Source organism: Capsicum annuum, chromosome 8 (genome assembly GCF_002878395.1).
Source record: "Capsicum annuum cultivar UCD-10X-F1 chromosome 8, UCD10Xv1.1, whole genome shotgun sequence".
Classification (NCBI taxonomy): Eukaryota; Viridiplantae; Streptophyta; class Magnoliopsida; order Solanales; family Solanaceae; genus Capsicum; species Capsicum annuum.
The window spans coordinates 76,046,999-76,067,733 of record NC_061118.1 but is presented as its reverse complement, the minus strand read 5'-3'; the positions used below and the strand labels follow the sequence as shown (position 1 = coordinate 76,067,733).

Genomic DNA, 20,735 nt, shown 5'->3' with positions numbered 1-20,735 from the left:
CTGTTTATTAACAAAAATGCACAATTGGATAAAATCCAATTGGCCCAAGTCCACTAACAAAAGATCCGATATAAATCTACTTAGGAAACTTCTAGTAGACAAATTAGGAAAGCCATAGGTCACTCCTTTAACTCTTCGTCCCTTTCGTTGTTCCCGTGGATGGTGACCGATTTTCATCACCGTCCTCAGATTAAGCTCCGGTAGACTTGTTAAAGTTGTAACCCAAGAAAAGAAAGAAATCAAAAAGCTCAAACATCCAACTAGCTAGATTCAAAGTCAATCCGTTTGAAGCTCTTGTAGATAGCACCATGGACACTCCAAAAATTCTCACAAGTATCGTGTATCTAATTCAGTGAAGATTCCTTCAGCTTCAAACACAATCAATTTTGTAGATCTAAAACCTCGGTATGTTCAACTCATCATTCCACTCTTGTCCGCATTTTGTTTAACTAAAATTGATTAATCTTGCCGTTTAATACCACTGTTCAGTGAATCAATATCTCAATTCCAGTTACTCTATCAGGTATCCGCCTTTTGTTTTGTTACTCTTAACTTAATTTCTATTTTCTCAAATGAAAGAACCTGTTTTGATGATTCGTTATTCATAAATGTGGAATTTTATTTTTCTCCATGTTGATTATTGCTTTTCCTGCATTTGGTACATCCTGTAAATTAGAATAGCTTATAGAATCTGTACTTGTATCCAAAAAAATTTGTTTACCAAAAATATCCGCCAGGCTATTTCCTTCTCTGAGAGTATGAACTATCTTCACCATCCTTGGATATTGATTCCTCAATTCATTAATTCTCTCTACGTGCAAAGAAATATTTCAAGGAATTTGCCATGACTGATCCAAAACCTTTTTGAGGGTGAGAGAATCGGTTTCCATTGTAATTGGAAAGAGAGAATTAAATATACAGTACTCTAATCCATTTCTCATGGCTTTTGCTTCTGCTTGTAAAACAGACCCCTCTACAACTAACTTAGTTTCGGCATATATAAAATCACCTTCCTGCAGAAAGCACTGGACATAGGTCCAGGATTGCCTTTATAGGAATCATCTGAATTACATTTAAAGCTTCCCCTATTAGGTTTAGTCCATCTGACTACCTTAGTGACCTGATTCGTCAAAAAATTAAACTAGCAAAGGCCAATTTTTAGTAATATTTTTCAACTATGAAAAAGTCAAAGTAGCAAAATTATGAATATTCCTATTAAGCTCAGCCATCATACTTTGAATAGATATTTTGCCCCTTGATAGATTACATCCCTTCTTTTCCACACATTCTATACCGCCATAGATGGAATAACTTTAAAAATAATCTTTAGTTTTAGAGTACATTCTGCTAGCCACCATTTAAAAAATATACTCTTTAACTGCATAAATGGATCAGTTATTCCAGCTACCTATGCTAGGGTATTCCATACCTTTTTTGTGTCTAGACAATCATAAAAAAGGTGCTGAAAAGTTTCTATGCATCACCACCACCACAACAAATAAAATTCTCCACCACCTCCATTTGCATTAAAACCTCCCTATTGGAATTCTCTTCTTACACATCCTTCAAATTAAAAAAACTATTTTATATGAAAGCCCCTTAACCCAAATATTATAAAAAAAAGTCCTATTCTCTTCGTTCCTCCCTAACCAGATTCCAAGCACTAGCAACTGTGAAGTCACCTCCACTTGAAAGAGTCCACCATGCCTTGTCCCAGTGTTCTGAAGTAAGAATTACACTTATGTTGTTTACAATGTGAGAACAAATCTCATTAGGCATCAATTACTGTAACAGAGATTCATTCCATCTTGAATTTATCCATAATTGGTTGACCTCTTCTAATTCCTCATAATCTCTATCTGTAATAGGAAGAACATAGTGCAAAGCCCCTAGTTGAGTCCAATTGTCAAACTAAATACTAGCGCCCCCTCTTCTAGGTTTCCATCAAATTTCTTGATAAAAAAAATTCCTTGCTTTTATCATATATTTTTAAGTCTGAGACCCTCCTCTCCACCCCACTATTTGAGGCCTTTGTCTCTTGCTGTATTTAACCCACATGAAGTTGACCCAAAGAGATTTCTTTGTCCTAAAAGTCCACCATAACTTCGCAAACAGATGTTTAGAAACATCAAATAAAGATCTAAAGTCCAGACCACCTTTATTTTTAGGAAAACAGACTTCAGACCATGCTACCCAATGTTTATTTCTTCCTTTCTATTTAAAGTTCCACAAAAATATTGCAAAGATTCTATGTAGGTCATGAATAACATATTTAGGAGGAATAACTGCAGATAATAGATAGATGGAAACGCTCTGAAGAACATTATTAATCAATACCTGATTACCTCCAAAAGATAAAAGTTTGCCTTTCCAAGCCTGGAGCTTATTCTGAATATTTTTAAGTAACTCTACAAAGTGTTTTTTCCTTTTCCTTGTATGTCCAATTGGACATCCAAGGTATATCATTGGAAATTTTCCTTTACTAAAACCAGTAATATCCTCCACAATTTGCACAATTGTACCAGCAGTTTTGTGATAAACAAAAAATAAACTTTTTTCTTGGTTTATCTTCTGTGCAGATTGAATTTCATACTCATTTAAAGTATTTATAATCAATTCCAAAGACCTCTTATCAACAGAAAAATGATAGTATCATCAACATAAGCTAGATGATTGATACTATCACTCCATTTAGGCATTCCAAAATCTTTAAAATCCTTGTTAAAAATAATTTATTTAAAGATAATGAAAGTACCTCAGCAACTAAAATGAATAGTGTTGGAGATAAAGGATCTCCTTGCTTCACCCTTCTTGTTGAATGGAAAAAACCATGTGTCTGACCATTAATAAGCACTGAATACCAATTAATGGCTACCAATCTCCAATTCTTGTCCACCATTAATGAATTACAACCCATAGCTTCCAGTACCTTGATTAAGAATCTCCAATCAACTCTATCATAAGCCTCTGCGATATCCAATTTAATAACCATATTGACCGACTTCCCCCTTTTCCCTATATCAGATCTGTGGATGTCTTTGATTAATTGTTGGTTGGCAAATTCACAACCGTGAGCTGTTTTAAAAGTAATAATGTGTGAATTCAACTAGTCCTTTTCTTAAATTATTTTTTAAGTGTAATCAAGTTGCCTTATCACTTCTTTAGTGGTAGTAACGTAACCTTTTTAAATGGGAACCATATTTGTGGCTTGAACAAATGATCCAAGGAAAAGGAGACTAGTTGAATGGTCCTTTTTAAACTAATAGGGGTGATTTATCTTTCAATGAGATTGGCTTATATAACGATGGGACCGGACTGTGGGGTTGCGGATGTTCATAACCCAGTGAAATAAAAAAACAATACTAGACAGATCTGAAAGACAAAAAATAATTCTAGACAGATCTACTTGTGTTTAAAATTTATAACATCTAATGATAAGGTTTCAAAACAAACTTGGTGAGGATAGTTGTAGTTCAAAGTTTGTTCGATAGTACAAACACTATGTATATCCACACTGAGATTGATTTTTGCTATCAACTCCTTGATTAGCTGAACTCATGAACAATTGATTTAACAATATTGAGTTTAAATTTTTCTTAAAAATCTCAACTCACAATAAACGTAACAAGAGAACAATTTTCTTGTTAATATATTTTCTCTCTTGATTTAGTATTGAACTCACACATTTTCAATAATGTATTTTTCTTATAAGAACTATTCTCGTAGTGAAAACCTTATTCATGATGAAAACTTTTTTCATGATGAAAAACTTTTTTCATAATGAAAACCTTTTCATGAACTTGTGCTTGGAATTTTTCCCGTCACCCTTTACATAGAATCACCTATATGTCTTTTTCCTATTTGGTTAAGGTAATAATTTAGTTAGGGCAAAAGTTTTATTAACATAATTAAACTTTAAGTCCAAGGATCAAAATAAAGTTTGCTTGTGTTCCTCTTGAATCATTTTCTTAAATTTGGAAGTGCTATTAGCTTCGTTTGATGCTCCATCCACCGATTTAAGGAAAAGATAAAAGATGTACAACGAGAAGCAAGGAAATTATGACTTAGCTGAGGCAGATGCAAAATAAGCTTGAGTTTTACTGTTAACATGGTGAACTCATACTTGAGTACAATTCTAAGCAACCTCGAGTTGATTGAGAGATGAATCTCTAAGAACAAAGCAAGTACAAGACCAAATCTGGTGAGAATAGAGATTTGGAAGATGGAGAGGTGGAAGTATCTACCAACTTTTCTAAAAGGGTCTAGGGATTTTCTTGTCTGTCTGAGATATTAATTGTTTGTTGCTGGGCCAAGTCAATTTTGGGCCTGGCCTTGTAAATATTTTATTCTTGTTATTAACAAAAGGGCTTCAAGCTTGCCTTTAATTAAAAAAAAAGAGGAAATTAACCGGTAGAAAAACTTGAATTCAATTCATAATTGGAATGGACTACGTAAGTCCTTTTTGGGGTTTCCTACAATTTTCCTTTAGAAAAATTTAATCCAATTCTATTGGGAATTGATCACTGGTACAACAGGTCATTATAGACTTTACACATCTCACAATCCAACTTATCAGATCGTGAAAGTACCTCTCTAATCCACCTAAATAGGAGAATCCTTACCACCCATTAAATAAACCCATGCGAAAGTTATAAGAAATTTCATCAAGGATCTTAAAATCTAATAAATCATATAATCTTTTACAATAAAATTATAAATGAAAATATTTTTCTTGAGGACCTTGTATAGACAATTTACAAGAGCTTCTAACCTAGTAAAAGACAAACAAAAGACACATCTCCCACCGTAGGAATAAATGAGTAGAAGCTGCTGAAAGACTCTCTTCGTATCAAGTAATGAAATCTAAACTAATCTTGCAATAGGCTATACCCTAAAATAGGATATAATAAGTGTAGCATTAGTACAAAAATATGTACTGATAGGCATCATAGGCCAATCAAGATTATTCATATAGCAAAACACAGAAGTCAGAATAAATCATACATACTTTACATCAACCATTTATTTATATAATTTACAACAACTTTACTAAGCACCCTCACCTCACTGAGTTCAAACCTACTAACTATTAATAGGTGTATTCTACCACAGATATAATATCAACTATCATTTACCCTCTTATACCAACACTAAATCCACCAATATATATTCCATGCCTAATCATTACAAAATCAACTAAACCACACTTCGACAACTATTTATCACCATTATTAATATCCCTTGATCTTAACCAATTCTAGTCTTCCATAGCTACCACAAATTTTGTATCATCAATTACTCTATCATTAAGCATTCATGAAATTGACTTTATATAATATTTCAGTTATAACCAAAAAGCTTCAAGGACATTGTTACCTAAATTCATCAACAAATACACTAATACAAAATGTTATAGGTTATGCTCTCATCATCTTACAAAATCCAATTATTTATCAGTTTTAAGAGTGAGTTATATCATTACATCAAGGTGTCAACACCAAATTACATAAGAATCCCAAATAAAATATCAATTGGATCACACAAGGATCCCAAATATTATTATCATTAATCGACCACGCAAGGATCCAAATATATCAAAATAATATTATAACCCAGTTCACTCATGAAACCCAAAACAACTATAATATAATTGAATCCACTCATGCAACTATCAAATTCACCAATACCTTATACACACATGCTAAGGGTCTTATTATCGTCCACTAGCCATGATGTGGAGGGGATAAGCTCTTGTCTATGTGCCAAATATCCTAAACGGCTAGTGTCTTTCAATATTATTCTAACTAATCCGCGAGATATCCTTTATCGGCTCATCTCACAGTAATAATAATAAATCTCATGAAGATGTCCTTCGCTGACTCATCTTAAAATAATAATAATAAATCCCGTGAAGATGTCATTTAAGCTATTTCAAGGTTGATTATTAAACCTAATATTACTCTAAGTCCCTCATTTCTCTTATTAAAATTGATACTTAGTAAGAATTAAGAAAAGAGATAATTTTACTCATCTTAAGGCAAAGTAGGGTAATTTTACTCATCTTAAGGCAAAGTAGGGTTCTTCAATCTCAAGCTCTAATTTCAAAAATTTCTTCAAGGTTCTCATCTCCAGGTAGGTGAGATTTCATCTTTGGGTTTCCTTTCACTCATTGATTTTCAAAGTTGACCTAAATTCCTTAGTTTAAATCCTTCCTTAGACCTTAGGGTTCATGAGTAGTATGAATTCTTTTATATTTCAGTTCCTTATTATAATTGAGTCATAGACCCATTACCCCATGAGTTTCAGTTTCATCACTTGTTTATAATTATGAACTCTTAGTGTAATGCATAATTATAATTTTAGACTTGAGTTATGAAATTTCATATTTTATTCCATTTATGGGAATCTTCATAATAGTTGCATTATTTTGACATGACGAGTTATTGATGCGTCGTGGAAACATAACATTTTTGATGCTTAAAATAAAGAATTTATGCTTTAACTTAGATTATTTTGGTAGATATGTGGTTTTGTGGTGGTTGTAGAAAAAATAGGTGAATGATTGTTGTGGAATGAAGTTGGAAGAAAAAGCTCAGAAAAACATGAAGCATGTTCATGTTATGAGTCAGCATACTAGTCGTCAATATAACATACAACTCATAGGTGAACTCGTAAGCAAGATAGTAAATAAAGTCAAGCTGAGAAATTAAGTAAATAGAGGATATGATTGGAGACTATGAACCGTAATTTGTGGATATGGGTCATGACAAACGACCATAAAGAGAACAAAAACTCAGTCAGTCATTCAGCGTTGAAGTCACAAAAGAAGACGAGTTGAAAGATCTAAGTATGACTCAAAAGGATAAATTGTAAAGATACCAGTTTCCAAAACTTTAAAAGATTAATGCCTATGCAGTGATGAGTGAAGGCCATGAGTCGTATGGTCCAGGTATGACTCGTGAGGATTAGCCGCAAGGATAATAGAAATTTGAAGCCCAGGAGATCAGCTACTGGAAAGCATACAACTAGAATAATATGACTCATAAGAATACCTTACGAGTGGACGATGCGAGTCATATCTTGTGTCGACATACTTTTTCTATTCCATTTTAATTAGGATTTCTGGGTTATTTTGAGATACTATAAATATCTTAGGGTTATTCCTATATTAGGTCACATTCTTTAACATACTTCTACACACTTTTACATAAATTTTACTACTTTCTGTATAATTTGATCATTGAGATTTTATTCTTGAGATTTTTGTATTTTTATTCAATTGAAGACTTCAAATTTTCTTCTTCTTATTCTTGTGTAATTAATTACATGTGTTCTTTATTGATTATCATGGATTGTTGCATGAACATGAGCGGCTAATTTTTCTTGACTGGGGTTGTGTAAACCCTGGCGGAGTAACTACGTAGAGGAAATGAGAGATTCATCTATTCTAATGTGGTTGCATGTATCTTAATCTTCTTTATATTAATTGACCTCAGAGCTACTGCAGAAGCTTACGGATTTCCTGTATTCGAGAACATCTTCCCAAGAGAGTTTGAGATTTGGAAAAGGGGATTAAGACAGTAATTTGAGATTTACGTGCATCTTATTATTTCACCATCTTATCTAATCAACTTGAGACTCTAAAGGTAAAAGTTGAACTGAAGTCATAGACAAGAAGCAATAAGGCGATGTCCTGAGATCACATGGCAAAGGGTGAGATTTATTAATGTGTTCAGAAGATGGTTGATAAGACATAGCTTGTCGACTTTACATACAGAGCAACAGAATAGGTGGGTTGAACATGAGAAACTTATGAAGTTGAAAATCCAGGGGGGACATAGTCCTAGTGTTTGTCTTCTATTGTTTACAAACTTAAAACATTCAAGTTTGGTGACTACTTATGTTGAATCCAAATCCCCCCCCATTTACTTTTTCGTACTTCTTGTGAATATCGACAAGTTAAGAAATATTTTCCTATGGGTTCGACCCCAACCTAGTTGGGTTACTATATTTGTCATCGACTACAACATACTTTTTTGGAGGTTCGTTTTGGGCGATATCAAAGTTTGGCACCGTTGCCGAGGAAAACAGTGTGAATTGTTGATTGAAGTGGTGAAGTTTGTGGGTTTTATTTTCTATTCTTGATTTATCATACGATAGTGTATGTCAAACACTAGGAAAAGAGGCAATCCTTACTCTTTTTTGATCCAGAGCCTGAAAGAATTCTTCAAACACCACGAAGGATGTCAGGATAAGTTCGTGATGGTATTTCTACTAGGGTTTGAGAACCTTAAATTGTTCACCTTCCTCCTTTTATTGATCTCAATGTATCACATCATCGTGCTCCAGGTTACATACAAAATTTTATAGATCTACAGACTCAACAATTTTTAGCAAAAGCAACTGAAGAGGCTAGAATAGTAGATGAGGCCCGATTAGCGGAAGAGGACAAGTTAGCCAACAAGGAAGACTAGCCAAGCCATGTAAAATGGACGAGTATCGCGATAGAGTTCAAAGACGCAGGCTCCATTGATCTTAGCATATCAACATTTACACCCAAATGATAAATAAGAGGATATGAGATATGTTGAACCTACTGAGACAGGATCCATCATTCCTCCTGATCTACCCCTCAATATTAAGTTTTAACATTACTATGCAATGATCCAATTGTTGAACTTAAAGGGCGTATTTTCAGGATCAGTGACTGATGATGTAAGAATACATCTTGCTAATTTTATTGGGATCTGTACATCATATACTATTTTGGGGGTAGACCAAGAAGCTTTGAGGTGGTTCCCATTTTCACTGACAGGAGAAACATCACTATAGTTAGGGGAACTTCTGAGAGGTTTAATCACTACTTGGTATGAGTTGCATGGACAGTTTCTGAATAGATTCTTCCCCTTTGCAAGAATGCTACAGTTGAAAGATAAAATTTATAATTTCAGACAGTTACTTGCAGAATCCATATATGAGGCATAGTTTAGATTCAATAAGAAGCTGAGTATGGTACCTAATCATAAAATTACAGGGTCTAATTTGTTTAAAATCTTCTATAGATCACTGAATATCAGTTTGAGATCAATGGTAGATACAATTTTGGGCGGTACATTTATGCGTCTTCGGTGGGATGCTATGCAAGATATGATATATGATATTTCGGTGACTAATCGAGGATGGCATACCAGAGATGCTGAGCATGGTGTAGGTACATATGATATTGGAGCAGTAAATGGTTATGGAACTGTTCAGGATTTAGTAGCATAAGAGGTTGCAAAACTTCAGAAAGATATTAGGTTTCTCATAAAATAATTCGCAATGATGAGTGCTGAGAAAGTGAATACAGTTGGGGCATATGGGTCTACTTCTAGGACTGTTGAGACTTAATACAAAGAGGAAGCGAAGTATCTTGATCGGCAATTGGCAGATTTTTGAGCCCAAGAGCAAAGGAATCAAAGTTGGAAATATTATAATGATAGATACAAAGACAGAAATAGAGAGAGTGATTGGCAAAGGAAAGATGATTATGTTCCACCAGGTGGACGTGATTTGCAATCTAGAATGGAGGCACTTTTGTCAAAATTAGTCAAGGGTCAAGAAAGTTAAGAGAGTTGTCTTAAGGATATTAAGGCAGATCTATCTGGGCTAAACCAGAAAGTTAAGTCACATGCTACCGCAATCAAACAATTGGAGTAGCCATTTGGTCAGATGTCAGCCACAATAAATCAAAGGTAGCCTAACACTCTCCCTAGTAACATTGTGCTTAATCCAAAGAATGACAATCACTGCCATACCATTACCACTGGGAGTGGTAAAACCACCATAAAAGCTGTATCCACTGTAGATGAGCAAAAAAATGATGATGATCATGTTGATGTTGAGAAGCAGCAAGCAACATAAAGGAAAAGACAAGGTTGGGGAGCCTGTGTTGAAGTCTATTTCGAGACCTCTCCCTGATTTTCCTCAAAGGCTAAAAAAAAATAAGAAGAAGGTGAGTATCAGAATTTTTTATCTATGTTAAAGGAGCTGTCAGTCAATATACCACTTGTAAAGGCATTAGAGCAAATGCCAAGATGTGCAAAATTCACGAAGGATAAGAGGTCAGTCAGTTATGAGCCAGTTGACAATATTCATCTGCAATGTTGTAGCTACTAGATCATTGGTAGTGAAAGAGGATCCTGGTGTTGACACCTAATTTTTGACCTCCCCAACTAAATTTGTTCCTGAGTATCTTCAGTTTTAATAAAATTACAACATTTATTTTATTTGGATAATTTTTTTTCAAAATATTCATCTAATTAATTTTATCATTTTAAGTAGTGATTATATATTTTTGTATTAAATTATAAGAAATCATATTATTTAGTTACTTAAATATTTATTTTACAGAATATCAAATTTTAATCAAGATGCATCAAACTAAATGAGAGAGTTAAGAACATACCTCGGCACCATAAGTGCTAAGATCCGATGTCAATCACGCAATACGAATACAAAAAACACAATACCTTGCAAGAAGTGTCTAATTTACTGTCGCGGCACGATTTATCTCCCTTGACTACTCAGACTTTGTCAAGGTTCGTCTCCTCACAAACTCTTACTTCTTCCAGTTTTCCCATGTAATATTTCACACGTTTCCTATTTACTTTAAACAGGACATCACCATTACACTTTACCTCAATAGAACCATATGGGAATACCTTAACCACAGGGAATGGTTTGATTTATCTCGACCTTAGCTTGCCAGGAAATAAGTGTAGTCTTTAATTATATAGCAATACCAAATCACCGAGTTTGAATATTCTCTTTAATATCTTCTTGTCATGGTACAACTTCATTCTCTTCTCCTTGTATATGTCCGATCTCTCTTAAGCATGGATTCATAATTCTTCCAACTCATTCACCTTGTTCACCCTCAAATTTGCTGCATCATCCCATTCAAAATTCAGCCTTTTAAATGCCCAAAGTCTTTTGCTCTAGCTCAACCGGTAAATGATATGCTTTGCCATATACAAAGCTGATATGCAGAGGCACCTATGGGGATATTATACACTGTCTGGTATGACCACAATGAATTATCTAGCTTTCTAGAACAGTCAATTCTGTTGGCATCACCGTCTTCGCCAATATATAATTTATTTCTCTGTTGGAGACTTCTACTTGCCTGCTAGTCTGTGGATGGTAAGGTGTTGCCAACTTATGCCTTAAACCATATCTATCAAACAAATCCTTAAACAATTGATTGTATAAATAAGAGCCACCATCACTAATAATTGCACGCAGGGTGCCAAAACTGGAAAAAATGTTTCTCTTTAGAAAAATAGTAATACTTTTGCCTTCATTGTTTAGAAGTAAAACTGACTCCACCCATTTTTATGCATAGTCAACCGCTACCAAAATGTACCTCATGCTGTAGGAGCTCACAAACGGACCTATGAAATTGATTCCCCATATATCAAATTGCTCCAACTATAAGATAGGAGTCATGAGAGTTCATGACATCGAGAAATAGTACCTTGATGTTGACATTAGTCACAGGATAGTGTGTAATCATGGGCATCCTTGTAGATTGTCGTCCAATAGAACCTACATTATAGAATCTTATGGGCTGTTCGTGTACCACTATGATGACCTCCAACTGGTGATAAATGATAAGCCTCTAGAATTCTCATTATCTCAGTCTCTGGTATACATATTTAAATTACTCCATAGGCACAAACCCTAAACAGATACGACTCATCTATAAAGAATTTCCTTACCTCATGCATGAATCTCCATTGCTGCTGGAACGATAAATCTTTTGAAATAAGATCACACGCCAAGTAATTAGCAAAATTAGCAAACCAAGGAATCAAATTATGATATTCTTCTAGCACACGCTCATCTAGAAAATAATCACCTATCTCAAAATCATCCCCTAGTTTCTCGATTGCCTCCTCTTCAAGTTTGGATAAGTGGTTCATGACTTGATTCTCTTTTCCTTTTCATTCCTTGACCTCAAAATCAAACTCTTACAACAAGAGTACTCGATGAATCAATCAAGTTTTGGCATCTTTATTTGTCATCTAGTACCTCAGTTCTGCATGGTTAGTGTGAACTATCACCTTGGTCCCAATCAAGTAGGAATGAAGCTTCTCAAAAGCAAAAATCACCACAAGCAGCTCCTGCTTTGTAATAGTATAATTTTTCTATGCAGGGTTTAGAAATTTAATTGTATAATAGATGGGATGCAAGATCTTCTCTCTTCTTTGTCCAAGGACAACACCCAAGGCCAATCCATTTGTATCACACATTATGTCAACAGGTGCATACCAATTTGCCGACACAATAATACACACCAAAATCAATCGATCCTTTAGGTATGTGAAAGCCTTGAGACACTCATCATCAAACTCAAATTTCACCTACTTCTCTAAAAGTAGCATAGGGGAATTGCAATTTTAGAAAAGTCCTTGATGAATCTTTTATAAAAATTAGCTCTTAAGATTTTTGACTTTTGGTACCCGCTTTGTGTACCTGCAGTTTGTAGGTCCTACCTGCAGTTCGTGGGTCAACTTAGTAGGCGCCGAGAGTTAGTTTTCAGCTGTTCTTTGATTCTAAAAAATTCTTTAATCACGATCTAGCCAGAAAACATCTCAATTATCCTTGATCACTCTAAAAGTATCCAAAACACTTTTTTTCACCATTTTCACAAACTTATCAAATCATGGTTTTCTACAAAGCATACCCAAAATAGATTATAACTAACAAAAGCGCCTTAGAAACTTGCATATTTTCCTCGTTTTAAGCATTGAAAGTTCTATATTTCTATAGCACATCACTAGTATGATTCTGCACCATATCTGCAACTATGTTTGGTGAGTCGTCATCATTCGAGGACCGATTATTAACATTTTTTTTTAGTATTATTTTTGTTTCAAACAGTTAGACTTAGTTGAGGGATTTTCCAAACAACTTATCTTATTTAGAGGCTTTTAAATAGTCGCCTAGATTATGTTCTTAACTTTAAAGGCTTTATTTAGATATTGTCACTTGAGCTTATTGCCAAACTTATTATTCAGCTTGTTAATTTTCAAATTAGTGATTTTCAGTTTATTTCAGTATTCATAGTGTCATGCTAGACCATAGGTTAGCTTTGGGTCATTTGTGACTCTAAGCACCGTCTTACGACTAGGGGTAGTCTCAGATCATGAAAAATTAAGTATCAGAGCTTCAAGTTTAAAGTGTCTGAGGATGTCCGATAGCCATATTAAGTAGACTCTTGTTCATGGGTTTGAAGCACGCCACAGTTATGAATTAGAGGATATGAAATATTTTAGGAAAATTTTTACTTCTTTCTTGTTGATATCATGCGATAAAGTGTGAACTATATTAAAAATCTTATTCTAACTTATGCTCTACACATTTACAGAAAATGCCTCCTAGAAGAGCCAACATAAAGAGAAATAAAAATGCTAATGGTAACAAGAACGGAAATTAACAAGCACTGCCAGTGTTAATGGACCTTTTTGAATGAGTAAGTCTCTCACACCAAATTCAAGGTTGCTTTTATAGTGTTAGAACAGTCCATGACTATACAAAATAACTAGCAAGTTGAGGAACTAACCAATACTACAATGATATGGCAGTAGCCAGAGTTTAAGACTTTACTCGAATAAATCTCTTGATATTATTTGGGTCTAATCTGAAGAGGATCCACAGGAGTTCCTGGATAATATTAAGAATGTTATTGAGATCATGGGTTTCACTCCAATTGAAAGTTCTGACTTAACTACTTATTAGTGGTAAGAAATGGCTTACAAATAATGGAAGGATAATAGAGGGGTAGATATAGGACTGATAGAATGAGATGAGTTTGTTGCTACTTTTTTGAAAAGGTTATTCCCAACTTGAGTTAAGAAAATCCAAATTTTAGGAGTTTAATTAATCTGAAGCAACATTACGAGTCTAAAAGAGTATTATCTCAAGTTTATTCAACTAGTTAAGTATGCACTGGCAATGGTTACTGATTCCAAGGCCCGTATGAGTAAGTTTATGTCTGGTGTTTTTGAGGATATGGTAAAAGGGTGTAAGACTACTACATTGGTTACAGATATATACATCTCCAAGTTGACAGCTCATGATCAATAGATTAAAAAAGAGAACATCAAAGAGAAGGAAAAGGAGTATGAGAGAGCTAGAACAAGTAGCTTCAATTTTTATCAGTAGAGACATATGATGGTAATCATTCTTAGTTTCAATAGAAATGTTCAACTCCAGCCTCATCTTCTGCTAGTGCATTAGTGCCCAAGTTTAGGCAAGATAATTAGGATAAAGCACCTAGCATTAAGTCCTACGGTAGTGTTAATAATGGTCGACTAACCTAGTTATTTGAAGTGTGGTAAGAACCAAAAAGGTGAGTGTATGGATGATAGTAATGTTTATTTGGGTGTGGCAAACTAGGATACAAATTGAAAAAATGTCTAGTGGATTTATAGAGAGGTAGGGATACTCGTCGTCAAAGTTAGTCTAACTCTTCAGAAGTTCCAATAGGTCTCCTGATTTAGTAAGGTGAATCATCTAGTGCAGCTGGTGGAAAACATTAAAACAAGATCTATGCCCTTCAGACTCAACAAGATCAGGAGGGTTTTCTTGATTTGGTCACCGGTACGTTACAAGTCTTTCATATTCATGTCTATGCATGATTAGATCATGTTGCTATACTTTTCTTTGTGACGACCCTATATATTAGTAGACTTTAGTGTTAGTCCCTAAATCCTCTCAAAAAAGCTTCTCAGTCTATACTCTAGTTGGTGATTCAATCATATCTAGATGGGTATACAAAAATTACCTAGTCATATTTCTCAAAAAGTCACCTTTGTTGATCTTGTAGGGTTAGATATGATAGATTTAGAAGTTATTCATGACATGGATTGGCTCCTCTATTTCTATGCCTCAATCAATTATATGAATAAAATAGTCTAGTTTCAGTTTCTAAATAAGCAGTCATAGAGTTAAAGGGTAGTACCTCAATGCCTATAGGTAAGTTTTTCTCTTACCTTATGGCTAGAAAATAATTTTCAAAGGGTCCATCTATCATCTTGTTTGGGTTAAGGATTCAAAGTCTTAGACCCCAACTTTTGAGTTAATTTCGATGGTTAATAAATTTCCAAAAGTGTTTCCTAAGTATTTACCCAGAGTTCCTCGCAAGCTGGAAATTGACTTTGAAATAGATTTTCGTGCAACTACCAAACCTATTTCAATACCACCCTACATAATGTCTCTATCCAAGTTTAAGGAGTTGAAGGAATAGTTAAAAGACCTTCTAACAAGGGCTTTATTAGCCCCAATATCTCTCTATGGGGTGCTCAAGTTCATTTCATGTGCAAGAAAGATGATTCCCACAAAATATACATTGAGTGCTATTAGTTGAACAGAGTCACGGTCAAGAATAAGTATCCCATTTTCAAGATTGATGACTTGTTCAACCAACTTTAGGGTGCCAAGTGCTTCTCTAAGATAGATCTCAAATCTAGCTATCATCTGCTAAAAGTCATAGAATATGACATTTGTACCTTTAGAACTCGATATGGTCACTTTGGATTTGTTGTTATGTATTTTGGACTAACAAATGCTCCTATAGATTGTATGGAATTGATGAATAGTGTGTTTAAGCAAAACTTGGACATATTTGCCATTGTCTTTATTGATGATACCCTGATTAATTCTTGGAGTAAGGGTGAATATACAGATCATTAGAAGATTTTCTTATAGAGTCTCGAAGATCACCAATTATTTGCTAAGTTCAACAAACGTATTGAAATTGGTAGTATTCCCTGGTCATATTATTTTCTGTGAGGGTATTCAGGTTGATTCTCAAAAGATCAAAGTAGTTAAAAATTAGTCTAGAACTATTTCTCTATCATATATTAAGAGTATCTTGGGTTTAACTAGTTACTATAGGTGGTTTGTTGAGGGATTTTATTCTATTTCTTCCTCTATGTCCATAATGATGCGGAAGAATTCTAGTTTCAGTGGTCCAACTCTTGAGATAAGTGGTTTCCAGAGTTGATGACTCGACTTACCTCCACTCCAATTTTGACTCTACCGGAGGGTTCATATCAGTTTGTGGTTTATTGTGATGCTTCCAGAGTTGGTCTTGGTTTTGTATTGATGCAATATGGCAAGGTTATATATAACATATGCCTTTAGATAGCTCAAGCCTCATTAGAGAATTACCTGACTCATGATCTTGAGTTTGCAGCAGTTATTTTTGACTAAAAGATTAAGAGGCATTATCTCTATTGGGTTTATGTTGATGTGTTCATGGATCATAAGAGACTTCAGATGTGTTCATCCAGAAAGATCTAAATCTTTGTCAGAGAAGATGGCTAGAGTTATTAAAGGATTATTACATGAGTGTGTTGTATCATACAAGTAAAGTCAATGTTGTAGCTGATGCTCTTAGTAGATTATCTATGGGAAGTGTTTCTCATATTGAGGATGAGAAGAAATAGTTAGTTCAAGAGGTTCACAAGATTGCTAGATTAGGCGTTTGATTGGTTGATTCAACCGAAGGTAATATCTTAGTTCAGAATGGTTTAGAATCTTCATTAATAGCTAAGGTGAAAGAAAAACAAGATAGTGATCCAATTTTTCTTAAGTTGAAAGAAATGGTCTAGAGTCAGAAGGTTGAGTTTTCTCCCAAGGAGGAAATGGTGTTCTTCATTGTTAGGGCAGACTATGTGTTCCTGATGTGGATGACTTAGGATAGCATATGCTAATGAAAGTTAATATTATCGATGTTTTATTTACCCAAGAGCCACTAAGACATACCGTGATCTACATGAGTTTATTGGTGGAATGGCATGAAAAATGATATCGCAATATTTGCGGCTGAGGTCCAAATTACTAGTAGGTTAAGGTTGAGCACTAGAGACCTGGTGTTAGCTGTAGGATATTAGTTTTCTTGCTTAGAAGTGGGAGGTGGTGAATATGGACTTTATTACAGGGTTGTCATACTCATCGATAACATGATTTTTTTTTGTATTATCATGGACCGAATGACTAAGTCAACCTATTTTCTGCTAGTTAAATTTTTAAATTTAGCTGAGGATTATGCTAGGCTCTATCTTAGGGAGTTAATGATTGCTTGGAGTCCCTTTGACCATTATTTTAGATAGGCTGGCTTAATTTACCTCTCAATTTTGGAAGACTTTTTAGAAGGGTCTTATTACCTAAGAGCATCTCAGTACAACTTTTCATCCATAGACGAACGACTAGATAGAGAAAACCATTCAAACTTTGGAGAATATGTTAAGAACACATTTGATCGATTTCAAGAGTAGTTGGGATTATTATTTTACTTCAATTGAGTTTGCTTATAGTAATAGCTATCACTCTAGTATTCAGAAGGCCCCATTTGAAGCACTTTATGATAGGAGGTGTAGATCTCTAATTGGTCGCTTTAAAGTTTTTGAAACTTTATTGATAGGGCCAGATTAAGTTCATGAGGCTATGGAGAAAGTTTGGCTGATTAAAGAAGGGCTGAAAACAACTCAGAGTCATCAGAAATCCTATGTAGATATGAGAAAAAGGGAGCTTGAGTTTGCTATTAGTAATTTTATCTATTTGAAGGTTTTTCCCATGAAAGGAGTGAGGAGATTCGGTAAGAAGGGAAAGCTCAGTCCCACTTTATTGGTCGTTATAAAATTATGGGTTATTTTGGAAATGTAGCCTATGAGTTAGTTTCATGCAGACTTAGCATTAGTGCATCTGGTTTTCCATGTGTTATTGTTAAAGAAATGCATTATCAATCCCACATTGGTTATGACCTTAGGGAGTGTGAGTGTGAAAGGTAGTCTCTCTACAAGGAGGTCCCAATTGAGATACTTGATTTTAAGGTTCGTAAGTTGAGAAATAAGGAGGTCCCTTTGGTAAAGGTTCTTTGGAAAAATCATTCAGTTGAGGGAGCTACTTGGGAAGCAGAGTTAGACACGATGACTAAGTACCCCCCATTTTTTCTGTTAGAACTCAATTCCAATGCTAGGTAATGGTTTTCCCTTCATTAAATATTTTCGTCTAATATTACTCATTAATGTCATGTCACGACATGCAATCATGGGTCCAACTTAGTTACCATTTTAGTTATAGATTCAGTTATAATTTCAATATTCAGCCCTTAGAAATTCAGTGTTGGGATTTTCATTCGTTCCCTAACATTTTAGCTTAATTAGTTTTCATTCAGGGATAAATAACCCCAAAGGGGAGATATTGTAACACTCCAAATAGCTAAGCTAAGATTAGAACCATGCTTCAAGTACCTGTAGAATAAAACATCATGTTTTTGTAGTGTGGAAAGTGATATAGACTTGTTTTAAGGCCCCAAGTAACTCCTAGCTCATAGCCAAGTTGAGACATTCCTTACCAATTGATTTATAGTGAAGAATCTTCCTATAATCAGCTTCAAATGGGCATAAAAGTGTTTTTGAGCTCAAGATGCACCAAATAAAGTCTTTGAGTCCTCTTTTCAATGCATCCCATTTTGACTTAATCCAATTTCGGACCTAAGAGTTATGATGACCATTTTAGTGAAGTAGTGAGATAGTACAAATAGAAACCACGACCATACAATCCAATCATGTGCACAAAACAGCCCTAGAAACCTGAAAGTTGACAAATATACCTTCCAACTAGAAAAGGGTACCATGAATTAGTTAGAAACCATGATCTTAGGCACGATCTTGACTCCTAAAGTTGATCCATCTTGGACTTCTAACCTACAAACCAAGGTACGATCATGAATGGGTCCCACAAGTCATACCAAGGATTGTCTAATAGAGTCCATAGATCCTAAAATCAGCCACTCAACCATGAGCACCACCCATGATCGTAGGTGGGTCCTTGGATTATGGGATGGTCCATACGTTACCTTCCATATCATATTTGTTTACGAATTAAAAAAGGCAGATCATTATTTTCCTACTCTTTTAATCTCAAAAACATGTCATTTAAGCTATTTCAAGGCTGATTATTAAGCCTAATATTACCATAAGTCCTCAATTTTCCTATTACAATCAATATTTAATCAAAAATAAGAGAAAAGGGCCATTTTTCTCCCTTTTAGGTTTTTCCAATCTTATGCTCCGATTTTAAAGATTTCTTCAAGGTTCTCATTTGAAGGTATGTGGGATTTAATGTTTGGGTTTCCTTCAACCATTGAGTCCTGAAATTAACCTAAATTCCTCACTTTAAATCCTTCCTCAGAGCCTAGGGTTTATAAGTAATATGAATTCCTTTATATTTTAGTTCCTGGTCATAATTGAGTCATAGACCCATGTTACCCTATGAATTTCACTATCAAGACATGCGTATATTTATGAACTCGCAGTGTAATATATAATTCATGATTTTAGACTTGAGTTACAAAATTTCATATTTTATTCCATTTATAGGAATTTTTATAATAGTTGCATTCTCGGAGATGGCTGGTTGTGAACATCCAATGACCTAGGATTTCATGCATATATTAATGAATATTCAATCCTTCAGTTTTAATGGTTTAAATTCGTTCAGATAATGTACTTCTTTTTAGTCTTTGGAATATTAATATTATTGTGCATTCTAGTTATCAGTTGTTATCTATTTGGGAGTAGTACATAGCACCGAGCAGACGTAGGGATGAAGGCTCACCCGTCAATTAAGCTGAGAAATTTAGTAATGGTACCTAAGTCCTATAACAAAATTTCTATCATAGGTTCTAAAGGGTCACCCATCATACCAAACTTGACACCTTTTTTGTTGGACATCAGTTTAGCAGATCAACGTCAGTCTATGTTGTACCTTTAGCAAGGTACTGAATACCCTTTCAGCTGGGGTTATAGGTTGGACTTCAATTAGCTCAAATTAGGTTATGACAGTTAACGATAGTTTCTATAGTCCATGATTCAGACTCAGATATATACATGACCTTATATTTAGTTCGTTCAGCTTTTTATACCACTACATGTTTATTGCTTGGTCATTACATTAGTTTGTATGTCTCAACTTCATGTTCATCTTACCATGTTACCTTTATCATTTTTAGCTTATATTTGATCATGCATATCTCGTATACTCATTATATTCAAGGTACTAACGACATACTTCTTTGTTCTATATTATCTTATAATGTAGGTTCTAACGTCCGACATTCCACTTGAGGCTAGTATGATTCCGTACCATATCATAGAGTGTTTGGTGAGTCCTCATCATTCAAAGATAGGTTATAAACATTTTTTTTGAGTATTATTTTTGTTTCAAATAGTTAGAGTTAGTTGGAGGCTTGTCCCAATAACTCATCTTATTTGAAGGCTTCCAGACAATCAACTAATCAACTAGATTATGTTTTCAACTTTATGGGTTTTATTAAGATATTTTCACTTGTGCTTATTGCCAAACTTATTATTTAGATTGTTAATTTCTACATCAGTGTTCCAGTTTATTTTAGTATTCATTGTGTCATGCCAGGACATGGGTTTGCTTGGGGCCATTTATGACTCTAAGCACCATGTTATGTAGGGGGTAGTCTCAGGTTGTGAGAGAAACAATACTCCTAATTATGTTACAAAAAAATTATCATGTATTCAATACATGTCCTACCTCAACTTCACCCTTTTTAGGCTATTTAGGTTTAATCACTAGATTATAAGCTTACAAAATCTCCTTATCATCATGTATATTATAATAATTCATATTACAATCTACTATAGATT

At 34.4% G+C, this 20,735-nt stretch overlaps 1 long non-coding RNA gene across 1 annotated transcript; it reads left to right on the top strand.

Moving 5' to 3' along the window:
- Positions 1-40: 40 nt before the first annotated feature.
- Positions 41-20,410, top strand: LOC107879088. The gene is made up of 2 exons (XR_007044080.1): positions 41-405; positions 20,158-20,410. It is a non-coding gene; the product is annotated as an uncharacterized LOC107879088 (long non-coding RNA).
- Positions 20,411-20,735: the final 325 nt, after the last annotated feature.